The sequence below is a fragment of the Panthera tigris genome, chromosome A1 (assembly GCF_018350195.1).
Source record: "Panthera tigris isolate Pti1 chromosome A1, P.tigris_Pti1_mat1.1, whole genome shotgun sequence".
In the NCBI taxonomy this organism is placed as follows: Eukaryota; Metazoa; Chordata; class Mammalia; order Carnivora; family Felidae; genus Panthera; species Panthera tigris.
The window spans coordinates 75,073,957-75,095,469 of NC_056660.1; positions in this window are offsets into that span (position 1 = coordinate 75,073,957).

Sequence of the window (21,513 nt, forward strand, 5' to 3'; positions counted from 1 at the left end):
ATTAAGGTTAGTTCTACAAATGAGAAAATGGAGATTTCCAGAGAGATTAAGAAAATTATCTAACCTCCAAAAGCTAAAAGAATGATGGAGTTGGATTCAAGGGGATCCCAACACAGATCCTTCCTTCTTCTACTATTCATATTGAATCCCATATAAACCATGGCCAGCGAGGATGTACTGTCCCTACCAATGGTAATGCTAATAAGCAGTCTGACATTTGTGGGACTAGCAAAATGGCGGCTCTCTATTAGCTCCCTAGCATCTGGCCTGACTTGTGTAGTCTCGTTCCCAATAGTCACAATAGCCCCGCAAACACTCATATCTATTTTATAGAAGAGAGTAACTGAGACTCAGAAAGGCAAGGCCAAGAGGCCATGTTCCCAATGTCGCCTTAAATCTAAAGCTCGTGTTTTCTACATCATGAAATAACTAGTCAAAGAAATGATTCCATAGCATTGCCAATTAAGCTGTTTCACAGCATTTTTTTTTCTGTTTCTTTCCCGTATTTTTATGGTTAACTATGGATGATCTCTCAGTGAGTGGACAAATAGTTTAATACAATTTCTTTATTGGTACCCACAATCCCATTCAGCCACCTTGACTGAGTTTTTGGAACAAAGTTGATGAGTTGTTTGTAATTCAATAAGTGTCTTGGCTATTGATTAATAAAAATGACATCACAGTCTGCTTATCATATCACGTGTGGAGTAATCTGCCTTGCTCATCTCTGGGGCCAGGTAACTTTTTTGTCATAGGGGACCCTGTTCATCACAGGGTACTGAGCTGTGTCCCTAGCCTCTCCCTACTAGATGGCATACTGGCCCAAATCGCCTCCTGTTGAGAACCCCTGGATTGCATACCTGTCAGTCCTGTGACTCAAATGAAAACTTTAGAACCTAAAATATTTATAACTTACTTTCCTTATTTCCTAGGTAGGAAATTCCCTTTCCTTATTTCCTAGGGGTTTTCTTGGAACTGAGTCACACTGACAATATTTCTGGCATTACCACTAAGTTGTGATAAGAGAAATTTGCCTTTCTTTGACCGCTGGTCAAAATCAGTTAATTTTTCAGAGAGTCAGAAATCATAGGCTAAGACCATATCTCATCTACCTCTTTTTATCTACCTAGGCTTTACCCTGCAATTTGAGCAAAATGCATGCTTAATATATTTTTTAATTTCATAGTACAGAAGTTAACTGCATACCTGGATATAACCTAATTGGGAACACTTTAGAAATATGATATAAATTTTAAGCAACCGATGTAAATTAAGATGCCAATAAAGCCATGAGATGCTTTTGAAGGAATATTACCTCCAAATGTGGCTGTTTTAAGGCACAGGTGCACTGGTCTTTCACATTGTTAAATGGAAATCTCTTGCTTCGAAAAATAGCAATGAAATGAATAGAAAGAAAACAAAGATATAGGATAGTAAAGCATATACCGCCATATACAGCCGAATAGAACATGTGTAAAATATGGGCCATCTCACCAGTTTTTAAATTCATGGTTTTCTACTTGAATCGGTAATTTTCCACTTGTGTTCTAATGTATTCGGTAGCATGTGGCCAAAATGGACCTCATCTGAATTGCTTGCAGGAAGGAAACTTACCTAAAATATAAATAAAATATTCATTAAACTTCTCATTCTGGGCATCATTATTAGCACCCCCCCCTCTTTTCTTAAGATCATTCGACCATAAGTGTCACTGGTCATACAGCTATATTCTCCTTTTTCTGTTTCTTTCTCATGGATGACTCAGCACTTAGTTGTTTCAATATTTGCAAAACAGGTTAGAGGGTTAGAGCAGCCACCTCTGAAATACCTTTCTCTCTTCCACATTGGCTTTAGGAGAGTCAGTGGCTACTAGCTCTAACCCACTAGCCTGGGTGGCTCAGTTGGTTAAGCACCCGACTCTTGGCTTCTGCTCACGTCATGATCTCACGGTTCATAAGAGCCTGTTCATGGAGCCTGCTTGGGATTCTCTCCCTCTCTCTCTGCTCCTACCCTGGTCTCTCTCTCTCTGTCTCTCTCTCTCTCAAAATAAATAAATATACTTTAATATATTTTAAAAGGTGCAAAACACCAGAGGCAATTAAATCTGAAATGTTACTTGGACATTGATGGAAAATAAGGAGACATGGAACTTTAGTTACAAGATTTGTAACTAGTAATCATACTCCACACTAAAGACCCATATCTTGATTCTTCTTTTTGTTTTAGATTACTATCCAACTATTTTATATTTTAGAGCCTAATAATAAAGTTGAAAAAGCTAAAGAAAACACACCGTATCTTATCTGGAAACAAAGGAGACTGTTTTCACTTCTCAGCAACTCGAAGTCTGCAGCCTAAAGAAAATATGTATGTGCTAAGCACACATGGAGGTAGATATCCAAATTTAATTTAAATACTTGGCAAGTACCAGAAATCACTGCCTGGCTGATAGACACTTCAGATGTCTCTCAGTCTGCTCAGTGTCATTTTTCTAGATTTTCAGATGGAGTCCAGCAAAAATGGTTTACAACGAGCATACACGTTGTGTCCACAATATTCCTTCATTTATTAAAAATAGCAATGAACCTCTGGGAGCTGTCTCATCGTAGCAGAATCTTGCTGATGTTAAGGCAAAAAAAGACATTTTGGGTTTGATGGTTTGTAAAAAGAAAAAGAAAAGACAGAATTTGATTTGGCACATCCATTGCAGCTATGCCCTCCAGAGTGTTTTTTTGTTCCACGGTGTGCATTTTTTTTTCCGAGATAGTTTCCTTTTTGTACATAAATAAAACTCAATTGGCATCAGGAAGCATTTTTAAATTACTGGAAAGACTGCAGTGTAGGTCGTGTTACAAGAGTGTTTTATTGGCTTTCCAAATACTGTATTTAAAAATGATATTTGGGTCAGATTTTGTCTGTGCTAAGACTCAACTTACAAGATAGCACCTACATTTAAATGTTGGGACCACCAACACGACTGTACCTTATGCCACCAGATTAATTAGTTTTTTTAGCTATGTTCTGCGCCTCAGAACATAGCTCCTCCTGTCCTCTCTATGCAAATATCTGGACCGCCAGCAAATGGGTCATTTATTAGAGAAGTGGTTACTCTGTAGTGGTCTTTCTTTACAATTCAGCTCTACCCATGTTTGCTCATGTAAAAATACAGGTGAATACACTAATACATCACATGTGGGCCATGGGCCTTTAACCAAGCAAGGATGATGTCGGCCATCTGCCTGGCATATGATCTTCACGTGTGCATATGTCAGAGGGAGCACCCAATGGGTCTCACCATGATGGCCAAGTATAGGAGACAGCTTTTGCTTTACATTTGGAGTGATTCTTGTCTGCCCTTTACATTGATGACAAATACTTGGACAGATTTGAGATCTCTTAGCCATAACATTCTGACACAACATATTCTATTATGCCTCTTTTACTCTTTCGATTATTTACATTTGAGATATGTGGAAATCAAGATCTTTTCCATCTCATACAACCAAACCAAAGAAGAAAAGATTTAAAGGCTGCTATTTAAAGCAGAGGCATAGCTAAGGGAAACAGTGGGGGAATTATCACCGGGGTAGAATCTGGGGAGGTACTGAAGGGAAGAAAAGGCACAATAGACAGATAATGTCAAGAATTACTTCAAAATATCAGCCATGGTTAAGGCAATGGCATTTTCTTAAATGTTGTCTCTCACATTTTGGGAGCATTTACCATGTTCCCGAAAGGCAGGTGAAAGAAAGAATATGTCAAGATTTTAACTTTGCAGAAAAGGATATTTTGTGTCAGCTTCACGCCCCGTATCTCCTTCGATAAAAATTAGTCAAAACTGGAAATTTCGCATTTGGCAAGCTTGGAAAATATCTTAGAGAAAAACCAGAATCATATTTTTAATTCCAAATTCACTGAAATATATACTTGCATGTTTAAACATAACAAGACGAGGAAACTTGGAATACAATTAACTCAGAAGAACTTCAAAACGGAAGTAATCCTCTGTTACCCTCGTAAGGTAACTTAGTACATAGAAATATTCCAAAGCTGCGTCCATCTTATTGTAAAGTAACTTGAACTTCATTTCAAGACTTCATTTCACATCCAGTTTTAGCTGTTACCAAACTGGCAGAAGCTGTAGTTAAAAATTAATCGACCAAGTACTTTGCGAAACTGGAAATACTGTAGGAATCAGTCCTCCGGTCTAGGTTTGTAAGGCAAGACTGCCAAGACTTTCCCCAGGCCTTGGGTATCATCAGTACAACGTAGAGGTTTACAAATCAACAGTGTGTCCTGTCCACGCACCTTTCTCTCCCTGGGAGCATTTCTCCCGCCCTCTACCAGTCCCTTCTCTCTAAGACAAGACCAGGGCTGTTCACTTCCTGCTCTTCAGGTTTTTAAACTTAAATATTTTAAGCACAGAATCTTTCACATCGCCCCAAGGTTGCTGTCAATTTAGACTAAGCTATTTAGCTGTTAAGGGTCTTTAAAATTAACAACGTCAACACCAAGCAAGGTTAAGAATGTCTGAGTTCCTGTTTATGCTAAGTAAATATGAAACTATTTGGTATAGGGGCTCCTGGGTGGCTCAGTCAGTTGAGTGTCCAACTTGAGGTCAGGTCACGATCTTATCGTTTGTGAGTTCGAGCCCTGCGTCGGGCTCTGTGCCCACAGCTCGGAGCCTGGATCCTGCTTCGGATTCTGTGTCTCCCTCTCTCTCTGCCCCTCCCCCACTCACACTCTGTTTCTCTCTCCTTCAAAAATGAATAAGCATTTTTAAAAAATAAAAAATAAATAAAATAAAATATTTGGAATAAAATCTATGTATGCCAAAGAAATAATGTGGTAATCTTCCTAGGAAAATATACAACTGGAATAGTACATACTTATTTTGGAATTAAAATCACATTAATTCCTCAAAATGAAAAATCAAGACTCTTCCTGTAGCGTTGCACATTCTTTGATTACGTGATATTCTGAAAAATATTCTGAAAACTATGGGGACAATAAAAAAGATCAGTGGTTTCATGTGGCACCTGGTGGCTCAGTCAGTTAAGTGTCGACTTCGGCTCAGGTCATGATCTCACAGTTCATGAGTTTGAGCCCCGAGTCGGGCTCTGTGCTGACAGCTCAGAGCCTGGAGCTGTTTTGGATTCTGTGTCATCTTCTCTCTCTGCCCCTCCCTTGCTCTCATTTTGCCTCTCTGTCTCTCGCTAAAATAAATAAACATTAAAAAATAAAATTAAAAAAAAAAGATCAGTGGTTTTAGGAGAGTAACTAACAATGACTGGACAGACCACAGGATTTTTAGGAAAGTGACAGTACTCTGTATGATATTATGATGATGGATATAAATTATTATGCCTTTGTCCAAACCCATGGAACATACAACACCAGGAGTGCATCCTGAGGTAAACTATCCATTTTGATAGTTATGAAGTGTCAGCGGTCGATTCATCTTGAGTAAAAGATGTACCCTCCCCCAGCAGTGAGAAATGTTGATAATGGAGGGCACCATGCATATGGGAAATCTCTAAACCTTCCTAATTTTGTTGTAAACCTAAAATTGGCCTTAAAAAGGAAAGTCTTAAAAAAGAGAGACTAAATGCCAAAGAAAACCATGTAAAACTGAAAGGCAAATCATCAAGGAAGAGGAATGTTACCTCCTTTTAAAAAAAGAAAAGAGAAAAGACGAGGGGAAAGATAACACAGTGGGGGTGGGTGGGTAATGTGACTTCGTTGAAAGATGGCCATACCAATATTAAGTCATAAAGGAATTGAACCTGAAGGAAACACTATACAATTTTAACAATTAGCAATCAAAAAGCACAATAAAAGTGGCATTACTTTATCATCTTTCCTTGTATGAAAACACTAAGATCAAACATCAAAGAGTCACATAAACTATTAATAATGCGCTTAAAAGGACTGACGTGGGCAGTATAAACAAGGGTATCTATGGTAGCTAATTTTAAAGTGCTGGCTGATTATTCTCAGAGGGCCGCTCAAATCAATTCTAGAAAGAATTGCTTAGTTCCTCATCACGGATCATGTACTTAACCACATGATACAGGGTGCTTATGTGTCATTACTCGCATCGTGTAGCAACAATCCAAAATCAAGAGGGTGAAGGAAAGAACTGGGAAGAGATAGTCCCATAAAAGGAAGAATATATTACAATGTTACACATGGTGTCATCTCAAAAATGCTCTCGCATAACCCTGGAGGCAGAGGTCACGGGGAGAAAGAATCGGGCTTTGAAGGGGTAAGTACAGAGGACAATTAGCTGAGAGAAAGCTGATTTGGCTGTAACGTGTAGCTGCTGGAAAAAGGCAAGGTAAAAGAGCTTAATATGAGGTGTGAGAAGAAAGTAAGTTTTGCTCGTGGCTGTTACTTTTTCTCATTACTGTGTCAGTGTCAACTGTACAACTACATTAATTAATTACATTAATGAAATGCACTCTTGGGGCGCCTGGGTGGCTCTGTCGGTTAAGCGTCTGACTTCAGCTCTGGTCATGATCTCAGGGTTCGTGGGTTGGAGCCCCGCATTGGGCTCTGTGCTGACAGCGTGGAGTTTGCACCTCCCCTCCTCTCTCTCAAAATAAACAAACAGACAAGCAAACAAACATTGAAGAACAAAGTTCATTCTTAAGCACACCAGATATTCTACTGAAAATTTAACTGATAATGTGGGTTATTGTGACTTTTAGAATGTCTAGAAGGGCACAGTAGAGAACTTTATATTCTTGTTCTCTAAATCAAGCAAAAAATATATATATACCCGTACATACACATTCATACGCTGTGCATCAAGTAAAAATGCGTATATATCCCCATTCTCAAATTTACATGAAATACATATACATACACATTCTTGCCTTTCTTTTTTTTTAATGCTTATTTATCTTGAGAGAGAGACCGAGCATGGGAGAGGGACAGAGAAAGGGAGACACAGAATCCGAAGCAGGCTCCAGGCTCTGTGCTGACAGCTCAGCGGGGCTCGAACCCACAAACTGCGAGATCATGATATGAGCTGAAGTCGGTTGCTTAACTGACTGAGCCACCCAGGAGTCTCATAATTGAGAATTTTAAGAAACCACAATGCTTAAGAAGAAAGCCTAAAATGTACTTACAGCTTTGTAAATAACCTCTACGGTACTTACACAAAGAAGCCTCCCTGTATAGAGGAAAATAATAAAGCAGACAGCGTTTTCTAATGGACAACAGAAAAATGTGTTACTAGACATTTGTCTGAATGAGTTCAATTACTGACCTACCCTGGATCTATCTACTCTTATAGATCAAACTATTCTGATCTTAAAAGGTTTAACTTTGCTTTCCTAATTCATAGCTGTTTCCTATCCGATTGCCAGGTTTTTTTAAATGAAGGGATTGTGAGAATTTCCACACTGTTTTGGAAGCAGATGTAATCATGCTTCTCCCCCAGCATCTAAAAGGTGGCCTATAACCTAATTGGAAACTCTTGCATAGAGGAATTTCCTTTAAATAGCAATGAGTGGAGTATCTTCCTTTTTTTTTTTTCCTTGAACAGCTGTAGAGTGTTAGCAAGAATAGTTTCACTTTATTTTCCCAAAATTTGCGCTAAGTGCTAATCAGATTACAAATTCAAATGATAAAATCAAGCTAAAGGGGAACCTTGAAAAACAAAATACAAGAGCAGTCTAGGCAGTGAACAAATAGCCTTAACCTTAAAATTATTATTTTTATAATGTGTACATAAAGAATATTCACTTTTTCCATGAATCATAGTTGCCAGGGCCTTACCTCTCAAATGGAGATTAGACAACACAGTCTAATTAATTCCATGGCTGTTGGAGGCAAAAACTATCAGATTGCAGGCAGTGCATTAACTTGACTTTGCTTTTAAAGACAACACAAAATTTAAGACAAAAAGGAAGCTTTTGTTCTTCTATCGCAGTTGATTATTTTGGGAATTTACCAATAGAATAATTTTGCTATTTTCCGCTTGTTGTTAAGTGCTTCTTCCCTCAATGCCTAGGTAGGCACAGAAATACCTTTGAAAGCTTGGGATATTGCCATTTCCTGTAAATGTAGCCACACAACGGTGTGAGGTCTAGAGGTTTGTTTCTTTTACATTTTGACAGCTTACATTACACCAGTCAGACTAAAACCAACAGAGAAACGAAGGAAGGAGAGGGACTTTTGGTCACCCTCTTTCCTCCCTCGAAGCACATTAGAGGCTGTCTGAGTTCCCATCAAGGGCATCTGAGCCTTAGGCATCATCTTTTATAAAGAACAGTCTGTCTTGTTAGATGGAGAAAGGGCACAGAATATGCCCCAATGTGCTCGCTTTCTATCCAACTTCCATGTGCATATTCTATGGCCTTGTTACTGCTCTAACTCCCCTCTTTTGCAGTAGATATGAGGGGGGCTGGATCCTTTTGCTTGATGTTGTCCTTGCTACCCCATCAGTACTGACCAATTCCCGTAAGAACCCCTGTGCATCTACGGAGACTCTCTTAGCAAGCAGCACAGGGCACCGGAGCCAGGCGTCCTCAGGAAACCCCACTGTGCCCTGCTCCTTCGTCCAGCATAACCCCATAGTCTGTGATTCCCAGTAGTCGTTATGGTTTCTCTCTCTCCCTTTCAATTCTTCTTCTTTGAATAGTCACCTGGAACCTACTTATTGTTACAGCATCTCTCAAGTGGGCAAGCTACGCTAAGCCCAGTCTAAGCCAAGTCTAAGTCAGTTATAGTTAGTTTCCCTTTCTTCTCTCCTTTCACGTTGAAGGTCAGTTTTGCTACATATGCTATCAGCAGCTATGCTCACTCTATTTCAATATGTTGTATCTACTTTACTGAAATTCACCGTGTTGCTAAATATAGTGACAGGATTTACCAATTGCCTGAAATATTCTAGTCTTTGTTTTAAGACCTCTGGCTTGATAGCATGGCTTTTAATGTTGGTTAACTCCAGACTCCAGCATTGAATGGAAGCCCTAAAAGAGGGCTCAGGAAGTATTTGCGGAATGAGCTATGACGGATTTGGTTTCTAAGACCCCCTTGTGGCTTCTAGCAATGTTTTCTTCTTCTGTGGGTAGGATTCAGACCCTCTTTCCCTTTTCTCCAGGTCCTTGAGAGCTGGGATTTTTAAGATTGAATAGATGGTCATCTAATGAAACCGTTGCTTGCGTTTTCATTTTCTTTTATTTTGGTTGTTCTGCTACTTCTCACTTTTTATTTAAAAATTTTTAATGTTTATTTATTTTTGAGAGAGAGAGAGAGAGAGAGAGAGAGACCGAGTGTGAGTGGGGGAGGGGCAGAGACAGAGGGAGACACAGAATCCGAAGCAGGCTCCAGGCTCTGAGCTGTCAGCACAGAGCCCGATGTGGGGCTCGAACTCACGAGCCATGAGATCATGACCTGAGTTGAAGTTGGATGCTTAACCACCTGTGCCATCTAGGCGCCCATTCTTGCTCTTTATTTTAATACTGATTCTGAAGCAGCTATAACAGAGGCCAGAGGAAAAGCATTTCTCTACCAGCTTGTTGCCCAGATTCATGTTAGTATTCTTATTGTCCCAGAGATGCCTGCCTGAGAGAATGAAAAAATATTTTCTCAATAGGACTCAGGTCATCAAAGTCAAGAATCAATAACCAACACATATTAATGAGAAGGTTTAGCAATTAATTCACATGCATTGACGCTCATATTTGAATATATCATGGAATTATATTGTAGTACTCCTAACTGCTAAATGACATTTGCTTTATTTTAATGCTAAAATGCCTAAGACCTTTTAGGGAGATCAGAATCAGTGGTAGGCTATGCAACTATCCTAAAATTAAAGGCTTGCTTCAGATAATCCCAACGCTGGTAAATGATAGCTAAATTGCTCTCATTCATCACCTCTAAAGACCGAGTATATTAAAATAGCATGTGGAGGCTGTGAATCTCAGTCCAAATCATAGATGTGTAAGAATATTCCATCTTTCTGTTTTCTGTAGTATCAATTGAATTTCGAGGTTAATAAAGTACTGTTCTTAATTTCAAAGTCTCATAGAGTGCAAAAGTGTGTGTGTGTGTGTGTGTGTGTGTGTGTGTGTATTTTATCCCACAGGCAGGGAGATCAGTGGTCATGGGTGTCCTATTCAGAATAACATCACAATAATAATCACTTTATGTTTCCCTTATCCATCACAACTCCTGCCTCTTTCTGAGCCAGACTGTGTACCAAAACTTTTTTGTGAGGTTTACCTATTCATGATCCTCCCTGGCCACCAAAAATAAGCCATACGAGGATTCCCACTGTTCAGTGCTCTTTTCTTTCCCTTTGCCTGAAGAATCACTCTCACTCCAATCTGCTGCTTCGGCGTCAGCCTGTTTTTCCCAGCAAACTGCTTCCTACACTTCAAACGCTGTACGTGCAACTCTAGGCTTAGGTTTTGAAAACACATAAGGAACAACTGTGGGTAATTTGTGCCCAGATGAAGAACGAAAAGACAAAATGCTAACTGAAGAAATTAATGCCTCAAAGCACCATTCATCCACAGTTAAAATGGAAACGGGACATTTACCTTTCTAGTCTACGTGCTTGCTTCAGTCATGCTGGTCACTGCTCTGTGTTTCATAAGCAACCAACCCAAATTAGCGTATTTCACTTACTAGAACTTAAAGTGTGGGGAAATAAAGGGGAAAAGAGCAAAGCAAAAATATGCTCTAATTCTGCCCTGCTAATTAAAATAGCAATCTTGGGGTGCCCGGGTGGCTCAGTCAGTAAAGCATCCGACTTCAGCTCAGGTCATAGTCTCACAGTTGGTGAGTTTGAGCCCCGTGTCCGGCTCTGGGCTGACAGCTCAGAGCCTGGAGCTTGCTTTGGATTCTGTGTCTCTGTCTCTCTTTGCCCCTCCCCCATTCATGCTTTGTCTCTCTCTCTCTCTCTCTCTCTCTCTGTGTCTCAAAAATAAACATTAAAAAATTTAAAATATAGCCATCTTTATGACTAATGTCTAATATAATTGTTTATTTATTTTTTAATGTTTATTTTATTTTTGAGACAGAGAGAGAGCATGAACGGGGAAGGGTCAGAGAGAGAGGGAGACACAGAATCTGAAACAGGCTCCAGGCTCTGAGCAGCCAGCACAGGGCCCGACGCAGGGCTTGAACTCACGGACCGCAAGATCATGACCTGAGCCGAAGTCGGACGCTCAACCGGCTGAGCCACCCAGGCGCCCCTAATATAATTGTTTAAAGTATAATGTAATTTAATGCAAGATCAAGTACTAATTTCCTACAAAGAAGAAGTCTGACACCAGATCTGAATTGATGGACTGATTGACTCCAAATTCGACCACGAGGACACCCAATAAGATGTGAATGGATTAGTGAGAAAAAATCATTGCCAGCAAAATAACTAAAAATATATTCTATGGAACAATGGGCAATAGCCAATAATATCATCATACTAAAATAATGGCACATATACTTATGATGTAAGATGTAAATGAACAATTCCAATGACTTAAAACTTCTTCAAGCATGTAGTGAAGTAATCAAAACTCTACAAAATAGTAATTGTTAAAACTATCTCCAATCCTGGTTAGGTCACTTCCTGTGATGTTATTTTGTGCATCAGGTTTCTGATTTTTGTTTTACTTTTTTTAAGTTTATTTATTTATTTTGAGAGAGAGAGAGAGAGAGAGAGAGAGAGCATGAGCAGGGCAGAGGCAGAGAGAGAGGGGGAAGGAGAGATTCCCAAGCAGGCTCTGCACTACCAGCATGGAGCTTGATGCAGGGCTCGAACTCATGAACCACAAGATCATGACCTGAGCTGAAATCAAGGGTCAGACGTTTAACCAACTGAGCCACCCAGGTGCCCCAGTTTTTGTTTTTTTTTTAGAAGCGTTAATAAACAAAATTACTGACAGTGTCTGAGGTTAAGTTCTGGGGGCACCTGGGTGGCTCAGTCGGTTAAGCGTCTGACTTCGGCTCAGGTCATGATCTCTCGGTTCGTGGGTTCGAGCCCCTCATCGGGCTCTGTGCTGACAGCTCAGAGCCTGGAGCCTGCTTCAGAGCCTGCTTCCAATTCTGTGTGTGTGTGTGTCTCTCTCTGTTTCTCCCCCACTCACATTCACATTCTCTCTCTCTCTCAAAAATTAATAAAGCTTAAAAAATATTTAAAAACAAGAATAGTAAGTTCTGTGTAAAAGTTGGCTAATAGTCTAACCAGCTTACAAATAGTCTGCAGGAAAAAAAACAGACTATTACAGAGCCTTTGTATAAATAAAAAAAGGAGGTATCACTAAGTGATACCTCAGCCTGCATGGCTAGCCTGGGTAGCTATCAAATCCTTTCAAGGAAGCGTGGCCCCATTGTTCTGTGGCTAGAACTCTCCCTGAACCCTGGCTGTTTTCACCCAAGCCAAATGTTGAGCTCCCACTGGAAAGAAACAAAACCTGGCACCATTTTGGATGTTACAATTTGGAGAAGGGAGCTCTCCAATAAATGCCAATAAAAAAATGACATTCTAATATAGCTAGTTGTGGGACCAGAAATCCTTTCCTAATCAAACACCGTCCCCTCAGCCTGAGAATAGAAACATCTTTGAATTGCATGGTATGTTCTACATTCTCCTTGGAGACCGGGGACAAGTCAGACATGCACACCTTTGACCCAAGAGGGCGAGGCATGCTTCGCCAACACCTGGACAACCGACTTTCTGTCCTCTTTCTTTCCTTCCTCTTTCTTCCAAATATTTGGTAGTGGGAGTGTGCACAATCAGAGCCCTGCTGGTTTCTCCATTCCCCCTCCCTCAAATAAAAGAGGTTCCTGGTTGAATTTGTGAGCGGCCCTCCCTGACTCCCCTGCTCTGCTTGGGCCCCAGAGCTCAGATTCCCTGGAAAAGGAACCATGCAATAGGACCAGTTGTGGTGCCTGACATAGGGCTAGGAAGAAAATTTGCATCTCAAACTCTCACCCAATGAGTTTAAAAAGGAATTTGTCATTTGCTATCAAAGCTAGTCATGATCAGATGCTGCTTACTAGCTTTAGAAAACCTTCTGCCAAAATGGGAGGAACGAAAAGAAGTAAATAATTGTGTGGGTCACACATAAGAAAACCCACCTAAGGTATTAAGCAGACTGTTAGCAGTGAAAGCCCAATGATGTTAATGGAAAGCATACCAACACGGTCCCTCTGTTTGGGAGAATGTCCTTTGCCATGTTTGGAATTCTTTTAAAAATGTGGAGGGAAACATTTAAAGAGTTTAGGGACTGTTTTTATTTTTGCCAACGTGTTACCTTTAATTCCCCCCAAAATGCAAAAAGTTGTTCCAAAAACAACACAGAGTTTTAGAACATTCACCTGTTTCTATAAAAAAAAAAAAGGGGTAATATTTTGATCAAGTGAAAGTATATATGAATTCATTAAATTTACCATTTACATCATCTTAAAATGTACATATTGCACTTTAGGAAAAAGTTATATGGAAATTGCATTACATCAAGCGAAATCAATGTTTGCTGTTAAGAATAAATTTCAGGGGCACCTGGATGGTTGGTAGGTGAAGCATCTGACCCTTGATTTCGGCCCAGGTCATGATCTCACGGTTCATGGGATCAAGCCCCACTTCAGGTTCGATGCTGACAGCGCAGAGCCGGCTTGGGATTCTCTCTCTCTCTCTCTCTCTCTCTCTCTTTCTCTGCCTTTCCCCCAATTGTGCTGTTCTATTTCTCCTTCCCTCTCTGTCCATATGAATAAATAAACCTTATAAAAGAATACATTTCATATTTCACCCGTAGCATAATACAGTTGCTACATGATTTGGGGTGATTGATATACAGCTCACATAAGGATTTCTAGGCCTACTTCCGTCTTCTCTTTTTGTGGAAGGTACGCAGTAAAAAATGCATGCATGGAAGGAAACTTCGGCTATCAAGTATCAAACAAGAACATTTGAACTTACACAACAGTATCTCTGCGTAAAGCAGTTTTCTAAGTGCTTTTGTTTTTGGGAAATGCTCACTTATAGAACATTGACTTCTCCTATTAGAAGTTAAGCCTCATCTGCCTTATCCATGTTTCTATAAATAACGGCAGGGCTGCCCCATTTTCTCACTGAAACACACCTGCCCACCAGTAGTCGCAAACATGCTTGTCTTCCTCGGCACCTTCTTAGGCATGATTCCCCCTGCCCTGCAAGCCCTAAGCAGCCCCTAAATCTGCCCCTCGAAGCGATGTTCCAAGTTCATCAGGAGGCTTTTCTCTTCTCCAAAACCATGCTCTCCCCTGCATCCCCAGGCACAGATGTGTGCTTTTGTGTTTTTATTTCTAAGTTTTTTAATGTTTATTTATTTTCGAGACAGAGCGCGCGCATGAGTGGGGGAGGGGCAGAGAGCGAGGGAGACACAGAACGCGAAGCAGACTCCAGGCTCCGAGCTGTCAGCACAGAGCCCGACGCCGGGCTGGAACCCACACACCGTGACATCATGACCTGACCCGGGGTCAGACAGATGTGTGCTTTTTCACCTGTTTCCCCCTCCACCTGTCCTGTGATTAATTTCAAGTCACTACTGTTTGTCCCCGAGCGACAGAGTGACTCCCTTGAAGGTAGTTTCTTCTTCACCTGAATAGCCCCTCGGCCAAATATAGCCTCTATTTAGCATCTGGAATATAGTAGGTGCTTAGTAAATGTTCATTATAATAGTGAACAATCAAGGCACGCGCTAAGACATTCCCAAACTAAGTAAGGCTGAATTAGAAGAATATTTATATCTCATTACCTTCCAAGAGAAAATTTACATTTCAGACACGAATTATTTCATTTGTGCTCTGGGAAGCTTACAGTTAAGTCATTCTCAAATGTAAAAGCAGCGTTTGGCTTTTCCTTCTACTGTCAGTCATGAAACAGGAAGTAAATGCAGGTAATCAAGATTTATTTTTGTTTCTAAAACTCCTCTCAGGCTGACCAAACTGGAACTTTTGCTTGAATGGCATCTTTCTGGGGGGTCGAGACGTACGTAAATTCTATCCATATTTTTCTTAATCGATGAGCACTCGGTACATATTTCATGAGCAGCGTTTAAGGGTACCTTGCTGTCTTTTAGTAGAGAAAACGCCAAATATTTGTCTCATGTAGTTCGATGCAACTGTGCCAATAAATGACTTGGAGTCTTGTCAAGCTGTGAACCCTGCGACACTCCCCCTTCCCTCCTTCAAGCATTTACACCCAGGCTTCACGGGCTTAATGAAATTTTCTAAGAGAAGCTTGGCTTGCTTTTCATCGTAAGATGTTGGATTTTTTTTTTTTTTTTTTTTTTTGATGCTGTGTGTCTGTACAAAGATTGGCTTTTCACGTGCGTAGTAGGAAATGAAAGCAGACATTCACCACCTTTGAGTTTCTTAGAGCCGCCGTTTGGTGCCTAAGTTGCTCATATTCTTAAATGAATTACATTCCCAACTGCTGAAAAGTAAAAGGTTCCCTGGAGACAAGAGGGGGAAATTGTGAGTTTCTCCATGAGCTCCCCAGGGACACTTCCCTTTACTGCGGTCAGCATAGAATAGACTGATCACAGAAAATAAGGTATATCATTTCTTATTTGGGTAGTTTTATTTGTTTCCTTGGGGGCCTTGCCGATCTGAAGGAGCCTCCTCTCTGTCATGGTAGCTAGGGCCCAAGAACCCGGAGGCTGCTAAGCGGCTGTCACCCTTCTCAACTCAAGACCCACTTAATTTTTCCTTTGAATGGCCCGGAGGGTCCCCAATGTTCCATGTACAGTCAAAATCAGACAAGGCTCTCGCAAAATGGTGATCAGCTGTAGAATCCACTGCTGTTGCTAAAATACAGCATTTGGAATATACTTAAATGGGCAAATATTAGCGACTTCGAGTCTTACGATTCCCTAGTCTAGGAATCTCTTCTACTGTGGTCGAGAGGGCAGAAGTTAACGGCGTTTCCTTAGGATGGATCCTTCTCTCCTGGGCATCACAGGGCCTGCCACGCCTTCCTGGTTGTTCTGTGCACTTGGCATCAAAAAAAAAAAAATGCAGTCGGCATTCTCTTGAAATGTTTTCCCTGGTCATTCTTTTTTTGTATTATTCATGGTCTCCATACTTCCATTATTTGTACGTTAGCTGAGAGATCGCAAAGGTTTCCTCCTGAACTGATCAATGGATCTGATGCCAAAATAGGGGGGCATTAGCCCTGGAAAAAAACCCACTAGAACCAAGGCCTCCCTTCCCCCATCTCTCCCACCCCTGCACTTTCAGAGGCTAGCGGGGTCTGGTTCCATTATGTTCACCTCCTGGACCCTGAGTGGTGAGAATGTGCTCCTTCAGAGTTCAACTTCTGTACCGAGAGACAGGAGCCAGCAGGTCAGATCTGGGCCAGCCATCCCTTCATCCAGACTTTAGTACTGCATCAAGAAAGCCTCCCGTTTATCCCGCAGACATTCTAGAAGGAGTTCTTTTAAAAAAAAAAATTCATTTTTGAGAGAGTGCAAGCAGGGATGGGGTGGGGGCGGGGTGGGACAGAAGATCCAAAGTGGGCTCCATGCTGACAGCAGGGACCCTGATGTGGATCTCGAACTCATGAACTGTGAGATCATGACCTGAGCTGAAGTCAGGTGCTGAACTGACTGAGCCACCCAGGTGCTCCCTCTAGAAGGTCTTCTTGAAACAGCAGTCTCTCATGGCCCCCATTAATTATGAAGAAATTTTGCCAGATGACTCCTACGCAAGAATCCCTGCAGAACAGGAACGCAGTGAGGACAAGGCCCCTGCTCTCGCTCCACACTCTGGCTGAGCCACACGCTCACAAATTCGCTCCTAGTTCTAAGCATTTGTCAGCCCCCATCTTACAAAGGACTGATTATCTTTTAGAGGACTACCTCTAATCTTATTTTTTTTTCAGTTTCTTTTTATTTCTTTTTAAAGTTTATTTATTTTTATTTTTTTAATGTTTATTTCTTTTTGAGATAGAGAGGGACAGAGTGTGAGTGGGGGAGGGGCTAACAGAGAGGGAGACACAGAATCTGACGCAGGCTCCAGGCTCCGAGCTATCAGCACAGAGCCCGACGCGGGGCTCCAACCCACGAACCGTGAGATCATGACCTGAGCTAAAGTTGGAAGTTTAACCAACTGAGCCACCCAGGGTACCCGAAGTTTATTTGTTTTTGAGAGAGAGAGAGAGAGAGAGAGAGAGAGACAGAATCTTAAGTCAGCCCAGAGCCCAACATAGGGCTCGAACTCACGAACCACTGAGATCATGACCTGAGCCAAAATCAAGTCAGACGCTTCACTGACTGAGCCGCCCAGTGCCCCTCACACTCATTCTCTCTCTCTCTTTTTAAAATACCTTCCCTTTTAACATGTTTATATCTATCCCTATATTATATTCATTTCATCCAAGTCATTAAAGAGAGAGATGTTGCCTTCCTTGTGCTCGGTGTGGTATCCAGCACTCTCCGTCGGTGACTCCACTGACCGGTGACAATGGCACCTGTTCATGTGGAATTGAGACGGTTTGCAGGGTTAGTTTCTTAACATCGTTTTTTTTTTTTTTTCCAAAAAACAAACAAACAAACAAACAAAGAAACCAGACCATTTGTAAGTTTCAAAATAAACCTCAGGTCAGCAGGGATAATTATAACTTTCCCGGTTGATTCCCAACCAACACGGACGCAGGCACATTGCTTACGCGTTTTTCTCACGGTCTACACCAGCATTTCCAGAGATTGTTTCTGAGGCAAACAGAAGCAAGATGGTAGTCCTCCAATTCAATGCCTATCATTTATATTTGGTGGTATTCTGAAAATGTTCTGGGTTTCCACCTTTTTTACAATGAGTAGGCTCAAAATTTCATTCTAGAGTAACTTTTAGTTCACAGTAAAAATGGGAAATGGGTTTTCTCTTTCACAGCGTGGGACCTAAGTTTGTCAGAGGTCCAACTTTGCTCAGCACACACTGTCCCCAATCCTGCACGCATATACCCCTGCTGTGCCATAGGGGAGGAAGCCTGTGTTAGCTTCCTGTGGCTGCTGTGCCAGTCCCCACAAACCTGGTGGCTTAAAACAACAGAAATGTATTCTTTCCGAGTCTGGGGGTTGGACGTCCAAAATCAGCATCTCTGAGCTGAAACCATGATGTCGCAAAGCTGACGCTCCTTCCAGAGGCTCTAGGGAGAATCTGTCCCTTGTGGTTTCCAGATTCTGGAGGCTGTTGATAATCTGCCTCCCTGTTCCCCTCACCTTCTCCTCTGTCTCTCTCAGGTGACAGCATTAAGGACCTACCTGGATAATCGAGGATCATCTCCCCAAATCAAGATGCCTAATCACATTTGCAAAGACCTTTTTTTTTTTTTTCCAAATAAGGTGGCATTTATAGATTCAAGGGATTAGGATCTGATCTCTTTGGGGGAACGTTGTTCAGCCTATTATAGAGGCGTAAAGAAAGAGAGTAGAAACCAAAGAGGCGATTTACAAAAACCTCCTTGGGACACTGAAAGCATTGGCTGTGTTACTGCCAGATGTGTTTGCAACACGGGAGACAATGCCTGTGATTCTGGCAGCAACCACTTTGGCATTGGCAGGAAAGATTTCAGATCCGCACATCAAACATGAGAAGCCTCAGAGCAGCGATCAGCTGGCATTAACAAGTCTCATACGGACGGCGGCAGCCATAATTAGGCTGGGCCTTGGCAAGGGTACCTCTTTTGTCGGACCGCACAGTGGCAAAGGCATAATTGATAGATATTAGTGGCACAGCTTCCAATTTCAGGCTTCGGAATCAAGAGCACACATTATGCCAGTGATTCAGAGGAAGCGAGGAAAAATAGGAAACGCGAAACGGAAAACAAGAGAACCAGCTTACGGAGCACTAAAGAGACCCCTCGGACACACATATTCTAAGGAGGAGGTTCCAAAACTATTTGAAAGGATTTTGAAGGAACCTCTCCTTCCATTCCAAGGTCTTTCATCAAGTATGAAACCCTCTACATGGTAAGAAATCCAACCCAAGAATGAGATCGTTACATTGGAATTTTTAACCCCAGAGCCTTGCACATAATAGGTGCTCAATAAACGTGTCTAAAAAGGAACAATTAGGGCACCTGGGTGCCTCAGTCAGTTAAGCGTCTGACTCTTGGTTTCGACTCAGGTCATGATCTCACAGTTCATGGTTTCCAGCCCCGCACCGGGCTCTGCGTTGGCAGTATGGAACCTGCTTGGAATTCTCTCTCTCCATTTCTCTCTGCTTCTCTTCTGCCTCTCTCTCTCTCTCTCTCTCTCTCAAATAAATAAATAAACAAACATTTTTAAAAAGGAATAATTGAATATCTATGTTCATGTGCATTACTGATTAATAGGCAAGGCTCGGGGATTGGTAAATCCTAAATCCAATTTTCAGTTCCCTAAAGATAGAAATATTTGACACTTTGAGTAAAACTTTCTAAACCTCAATTCTCATCACAGCTAAATCATAGATAATAACATAACTTCCCTCACGCAAACTCCAAAATGCCCTTTGAAACCTTTTTCATCATGGGGAATGTCCTCTCCCTTTCTTTTTCTTTCTTTCTTTCTTTCTTTCTTTCTTTCTTTCTTCTTTCTTTCTTTCTTTCTTTCTTTCTTTCTTTCTTTCTTTCTCTTTTTCTTTCTTTCCTTTTTTTCTTTTTCTTTCTTTCTTTCTTTCCTTTCTTTTCTCTTTCTTTCTCTTTCTTTCTCTTATTCTTTTTCTTTCTTTATCTTTCTATCTTCCTTTTGCTCTTTCTTTCTTTCTTCTCTCTCTCTTTCTTTCTTTCTTTTTTTTTTTTCCTCCTCACTGGAGCTGCCAAGAAAAACAGATCAGATGTGGCTGATCAGCAATGAAGGTGAGTCGTCAGAAGTAGAATCTGAGAACCAAACTGGGAAGTAATTGGGAGAGGCCTGGCCACTGGCCAGCTCCCCAAGGAAGAGAAGTAAAAATACACGGGCACTAACACAGAAGGCAGAACGAGGGGTAGGGTCAGCAGGAAAGAACAATATAGTTGGGATGTCAGCGGACTGAGATGTGGAGCATGGTCTTAGGACATGCAGGCTTCCTCTTTGCCCAGAACACAGGCCCGCGCCGGTAGGTGTCATAGCCAGCTTGGGACACTACCCACCGCCTGCATATTTGTGACTCAATGACCTGAGCACAGGAAAAGTAAGCTTGCCACCACCTTTCAGCAAAGGGGACTGCCTGGTGACCTATTCCTGGAGGATGTTGGACCCACATAAAATCACGTTCACTCATTCCACTTGCCTCCGGTAAACAGCAACAACAACAACACATTTTTGAACAAAACCAAAGGTTTTGCTTTTCTTTTTCCCTCCAAAAGACAAATAAGTGTCTTTAGGTTCATATGCTTATACGAGAAGAATCTGGGTTAATGATATACGGTGTCAGCTCTGCCCCAGCATCACATGACCCTCAACACAAAGCAACTGCCCCATCATGGAGAAGTCTCCAAGAGGCCACAGCTTTATCATATCAATACAACATATCGGGTTCCTGAGAAGTGCATGGGGAAGTGTGTCCTGACACACAGTGGGGAGAGTTCTATGGCTTCCCCAGCTTGTCGGGGGATTTAGGCTGAATGTTGCTTAAGGCATAAGCTAGTAATGTAGATAATACTACAGTATCAGATGACTCTCTTAACTATTTTTTTGCAGATACATGCTCTACATTAATAATCCCTTACTTGTTTGCATAAAAATTATATCCAATCTGATTTAAACTGAAACTATTAATGTTACCTTAAGGAACTGTTGCTATTCTTTTCTTTTTTTTCTTTTCTTTTCTTTTCTTTTCTCTTCTCTTCTCTTTTTTTTTTCTTTTCTTTTCTTTTCTTTTCTCTTCTCTTTTTTTCTTTTCTTTTCTTCTTTCTTTTCTTTTCTTTCTTTCTTTTCTTTCTTTCTTTCTTTCTTTCTTTCTTTCTTTCTTTCTCTTTCTTTCTTATTTCTTTCTTTCTTTCTTTCTTTCTTTCTTTCTTTCTTTCTTTCTTCTTTCATTCATTTTGAGAGAGAGAGAAAGCATGAGGCGGGAGGGGTAGAAAGAGACGGAGTGAGAGAATCCCAAGCAGGCTCCGCACTGACAGTGCAGAACCCAATGCGAAGCTCGAACCCACAAACGGTGAGATTATGACTTAAGCCGAAGTTGGATGCTTAACCGACCGAGCCACCCAGGGGCTTGGGAACACTTTCTTTCAAAATGTTTGTCTTTGGCCATCGTTTCATAATGTTTCATCATGGTCATGATACTGACACATTCAATTAAAATCACAGTTGTCTGCTATGAAAACAACAGTTTGGTTTGGATCCGAAGCCCGTCAGTGCCAGTGTAAGTCACACAGTCCTCCATAATGCAAGTATGATGTTTCCTCATGGGGCCACGGGGATTGCCAATGCCATGCAACAGGAAACACACCCAGACTATGACAGCCTCATATCCCTGCACAAGGTCACAGCAGGGGGTTAAGTGGAATCTCCAGCCATACAAGTCAATCTGACAGCA